Source organism: Chiloscyllium plagiosum, unplaced genomic scaffold (assembly GCF_037043375.1).
Source record: "Chiloscyllium plagiosum isolate Xiang-an unplaced genomic scaffold, Cpla_swu_hap1 HiC_scaffold_45, whole genome shotgun sequence".
Classification (NCBI taxonomy): Eukaryota; Metazoa; Chordata; class Chondrichthyes; order Orectolobiformes; family Hemiscylliidae; genus Chiloscyllium; species Chiloscyllium plagiosum.
Genome location: NW_028270183.1, coordinates 34990132 through 34996131, shown reverse-complemented (window position 1 = coordinate 34996131; position 6000 = coordinate 34990132).

The following is a 6000-nucleotide window of genomic DNA, read 5'->3' as shown; positions in this document are numbered from 1 at the left end:
GCATCAAAAGGGCAGAATTTATTGGGCCCCGCTCGGTTTGCAGATGAAGAGATCCTATAAAATCCCCATTCTGACCCAGGATTCTGGAGGTACCTGACCCTCTGGTCACAAGCCTCCAGTCTGAAAAACCACCCTCTCCCAGCACCTTGTGCTGCAAGAATAGAGTGTTGTAGTAAACTGTGAAAAATGTTATCAAAGAGGACAATGGGATCTTGGTCAACGGGGTCATTGGACTGAGGAATGGCAGAAGGAGTTTACTATAGATCAATGCAAGATATGGCAAACCAAGGACAAGTGTCTCACACAGTTAGAGGTCGAGTCCTGGGGAGTGATGTTGTACAGAGAGATCCAAGGCTGCAGGGACATAGTTCCTCGAAAGTGGCTTCACATGTAGACAGGGTAATGAAGAAGGGACATAAAATTACAGCAGAAGCTGGAATCCAAAGTAGACAGGAAGGAGGCTGGAAGAACACAGCAAGGTAGGCAGCATCAGGAAGTGGAGAGGTCAACGTTTCGGATGTAACCCTTCTTCCAATATGGAGATGGGTGTGGGGGAGGAGGTGGTTGCAGGTAAAAGGGGAGGTGGGAGCAGGGTGGTGAAGTGGGGATAGGGTACGACCTGGTTGATCATTGGGAGGAATGGATCCGGTTGGTGGCTGAGAGATCCGGTCGCTTGTGTTCCCTCATTTTATGTTTGGTCTCCCAATCTCTCTACATCGGGGAGACTAAACGTAAACTTAGGGAATGGCTGAGCGAACATCACAGCTGGGTCCACAACGGCCAACCAGACCTCCCAGTCACCACTCATTTCAGTTCCCATTCCCACTCCCTGTACGACATGACCATCCTTGGCCTCCTCCATTGCCACAACAAACCAAATCACAAATTGGAGGAACAATAACTCATCTTCCACCTGGGCAGCCTACAACGTGGAGGACTCAACACTGAGTTCTCCAATTTCAAATAACCTCACTTCCTTCCCCCGACTCCCTTCCAAGCCCCTCCCCCTCACTGCCACTGCTCCCTGTCACCAACCGGATTCAATCCTCCCATTGACCAACTGGGTCATACCCTCTACCTGTCTTCACCCACCTCACTTCACCACCCTATCCCCACCAACCCCTTTATGTGCAGCGCCCCCACACCAAAAACCAATCCTGGAGAAGGGTTACACCTGAAACATCGACTTCTCCCCCTCCTGAAGCTGCATGACTTGCTGTGTTCTTCCAGCCTCCTGCCTGTCTTCCCAGGATAATGAAGAAGGTATTTAACACACTTGTCTTCATCGGAGAGAGAACTGAGTACAGACGTTGAGATAGAGAGTGTGGTGCTGGAAAAGCACAGCAAGTCAGGCAGCATCTGAGGAGCAGGAGGATCAACATCTTGCGCATCAGTCGTTCATCAGGAAATGTTTTTCCAGCACCACACTCTCGACTCTGATCTCCAGGATCTGCAGTTCCTCACTTTCTCCTGCAGAAGTTGGGATGTCATGTCACAGCTGTACAAGACAATGGTAAGGCCATTGCGTACAATTCTGGTCGCTGTGCTACAAAAAGGATGTTATTGAACTGGAAAGGGTGTAAAACGGATTTACAAGGATTCTCCCAAGGATTGCGTTCAGAGGAGAGGTTCGATAGGCTGAGAGTTTTTTCCCTGGAACATAGGAGACTGAGGGATGACCTGATGGAGGTTTATAAAATGATATGAAATATAGATAAATTGATCTTTTCCCCATCTCAGGGGAGTCCAAAACTAGAGGGCACAGGTTTAAGGTGAGGCAGCTGAAATTTAAAAGGGACCTGACGGGCAAGATTTGGGGTGGCACGGTGTCTCAGCATTTATCTCTGCTGCTTCACAGTGCCAGGGACCCAGGTTTGCTTACAGCCTCGAGCGACTGTCTGTGTGGTGTTTGCACATTCTCACCGTGTCTGCATGGGTTTCCTCCGGGTGCTCCGGATTCCTCCCCCAGTCCAAAGATGTGCAGGTTAGTGTGGATTGACCATGGGAAATTGTCCCACTGTGTTCAGGGATGTGTAGGTTAAGTGCATTAGTGAGGTGTAAGTGTAAAGTGATCGGGTAGCAGAATGGTTCTGGAGGGGTTACTCTTCGGAGGGTCGGTGTGGACTTGTTGGGCTGAAGGGCCTGTTGCCACACTATAGGGATATGTGTCTTCGCACAGAGGGTGGTGTGTGCATGGAAAGAGATGCCACAGGAAGTGGTGGAGGTGAGTATAGTTACAACATTTCAAAGACATTTGATCAGATACAAGGATAGGAAAGGTTTAGAGGGATCTGGGCCAAATGCAGGCAAATGGGACTAGTTCAGTTTCAGAAACCTGGTCAGCATGGATGAGTTGGGCCGAAGGGATGGTTTCTGTGCTCCATAACTCAAAGAAAACAAAAATAAATATCAATAATGTATTGAAGATGAGTGGGAAGCCAGAAGACTGGTCAGCCTTAAAAACCCAGCAGCGGGGAACTGACACACCAATCGGGAGAGAAGATGAAATATGAGAGTAAGCTCGCTAGTAATATAAAAGAAGATTGGAAGATTGAATTTAGATATCTAAAAGGTAAGAGAGAGGCAACAGTGGACATCGGATTGCTGGAAAAGGAAGCTGAAGGAATCGTAATGGGAACAAAGAAATGACAGAGGAACTGAATAGGTCATTTGCATCAGTTTTCACAGTGGAAGACAATAGCAGTGTAGCAGAACTTCGAGAGAGTCGGGGAAACAGGTGAGTGCCGTGTCCATCACAAAGGAGAAGGTGCTACTGACACTGAAAGGTCTGAAGATGGATAAGTCACCCAGACCAGGGGGACTACAGACCAGAGTTCTGAACGAGATTGTACAGGCATTGGTGGTAATATTTCAGGAAACACTTGAAGTCAGGGAAGACAGGGAAATGGCTAAAGTGACACCCCTATTTAAGAAGGTAGGGAGGCAGAAGAGAGGAAGCTATAATCCAGTCAGTCTGACCTTGGATGTTGGTCAGATTTTGGAATTCATTATAAAGGGTCAGGTTCAGGGTACTTGGAGGAGCATGGTAAAGTAGGACAGAGTTAGCACAGCTTCAGCAAGAAGAGATTGTGCTTGACAAATCTGTTTGAATTTATTGAGGAGGCAACAAACAAGTGAGACAAGGGAGAACCAGTAGATGTGATCGATGTGGATTTGCAAAAGCGGTTTGACAAGGCACCGCACAGGGGGATACTCAATAACATAAAGCCCATGGTGTTGAGGGTAAGGCACTGACATGGAAAGAGAACTGGCTGACGGGCAGAAGCAGAGGGTTGGGATAAAGGACTCTGTTTTCTGGAGTTCTGCAGGGGTCGGTGTTGGGATCACAACAATTTCGATGATACATTAACGATCTGGATGGAGGAACTGAGGGCATTGTTGATGAGTTTGCGATGACACATAGATTGGTGGAGGGACAGGTCGTGTTGAGAAAGCCTGGAGGCTGCAGAAGGATTTGGACAGGCTGGGAGAGTGGGCCAAAAAATGGCAGATGGAGTACAACGTGGGAAAGTGTGAGGTTATGCACTTTGTTCGGAAGAATAGAGGCATAAACTATTTTGTAAATGGGAAAAGGTTCAGAAATCTGAAACACAAAAGGTCTTGGGATTCATAGTTCTGGGTTCCCATAAGGTTAATATGCTGGTTCAGTTTAGTAGTTAAGAAATGACATGAAATGTTAGCACTCACTTCAAGAAGCATAGAATACAAGGGCAGAGATGTATTGCTGGGGCTGTTTAAGATCCGATCAGACAGCATGTGGAATATTGTGAGCAGTTTTGGGCCCTGTATCGAAGGAAGGATTTGCTGGTGTTGGAGGGGTTCCAGTGGAGGTTAATGAGAATGATCCCAGGGGTGAAGGGCTTGGCACATGAGAAGTAATTGAGGACGCTGGACCTGTACGTGATGGAGTTTAGAAGGATGAGGGGGAATCAGATTGAAAATTACAGAATACTGAGGTGTCTGGATAGAGTGGACATGGAGAAGATGTCCTCGTAGAGAGATTGGTGGTAATCTTTCAGGAAACACTTGAAGTCAGGGAAGACAGGGAAATGGCTAAAGTAACACCCCTATTTAAGAAGGCAGGGAGGCAGAAGAGAGGAAGCTATAATCCAGTCAGTCTGACTTGGATATTGGCCAGATTTTGGAATCCATTATAAAGGATCAGGTTCAGTGTACTTGGAGGAGCATGGTAAAGTAGGACAGAGTTAGCACAGCTTCAGCAAGAAGAGATTGTGCTTGACAAATCTGTTTGAATTCATTGAGGAGGCAGCAAACAAGTGAGACAAGGGAGAACCAGTAGATGTGATCGATGTGGATTTGCAAAAGCGCTTTGACAAGGCATCACACAGGAGGATACTTAATAACATAAAGCCCATGGTGTTGAGAGCGAGGCACTGACATGGAAAGAGAACTGGCTGACGGGCAGATGCAGAGGGTTGGGATAAAGGACTCTGTTTTCTGGAGTTCTGCAGGGGTCGGTGTTGGGATCACAACAATTTCGGTGATACATTAACGATCTGGATGGAGGAACTGAGGGCATTGTTGATGAGTTTGCGATGACACATAGATTGGTGGAGGGACAGGTAGTGTTGAGAAAGCTTGGAGGCTGCAGAAGGATTTGGACAGGCTGGGAGAGTGGGCCAAAAATGGCAGATGGAGTACAACGTGGGAAAGTGTGAGGTTATGCACTTTGTTCGGAAGAATAGAGGCATAAACTATTTTGTAAATGGGAAAAGGTTCAGAAATCTGAAACACAAAAGGTCTTGGGACTCATAGTTCTGGGTTCCCAGAAGGTTAATATGCTGGTTCAGTTTAGTAGTTAAGAAATGACATGAAATGTTAGCACTCACTTCAAGAAGCATAGAATACAAGGGCAGAGATGTATTGCTGGGGCTGTTTAAGATCCGATCAGACAGCATGTGGAATATTGTGAGCAGTTTTGGGCCCTGTATCGAAGGAAGGATTTGCTGGTGTTGGAGGGGTTCCAGTGCAGGTTAATGGGAATGATCCCAGAGGTGAAGGGCTTGGCACATGAGACGTAATTGAGGACGCTGGACCTGTATGTGATGGAGTTTAGAAGGATGAGGGGGAATCAGATTGAAAATTACAGAATACTGAGGGGTCTGGATAGAGTGGACATGGAGAAGATGTCCTCGTAGAGAGATTGGTGGTAATCTTTCAGGAAACACTTGAAGTCAGGGAAGACAGGGAAATGGCTAAAGTAACACCCCTATTTAAGAAGGCAGGGAGGCAGAAGAGAGGAAGCTATAATCCAGTCAGTCTGACTTGGATATTGGCCAGATTTTGGAATCCATTATAAAGGATCAGGTTCAGTGTACTTGGAGGAGCATGGTAAAGTAGGACAGAGTTAGCACAGCTTCAGCAAGAAGAGATTGTGCTTGACAAATCTGTTTGAATTCATTGAGGAGGCAACAAACAAGTGAGACAAGGGAGAACCAGTAGATGTGATCGATGTGGATTTGCAAAAGCGCTTTGACAAGGCATCACACAGGGGGATACTTAATAACATAAAGCCCATGGTGTTGAGAGTGAGGCACTGACATGGAAAGAGAACTGGCTGACGGGCAGAAGCAGAGGGTTGGGATCAAGGACTCTGTTTTCTGGAGTTCTGCAGGGGTCGGTGTTGGGATCACAACAATTTCGGTGATACATTAACGATCTGGATGGAGGAACTGAGGGCATTGTTGATGAGTTTGCGATGACACATAGATTGGTGGAGGGACAGGTAGTGTTGAGAAAGCCTGGAGGCTGCAGAAGGATTTGGACAGGCTGGGAGAGTGGGCCAAAAAATGGTAGATGGAGTACAACGTGGGAAAGTGTGAGGTTATGCACTTTGTTCGGAAGAATAGAGGTATAAACTATTTTGTAAATGGGAAAAGGTTCAGAAATCTGAAACACAAAAGGTCTTGGGACTCATAGTTCTGGGTTCCCATAAGGTTAATATGCTGGTTCAGTTTA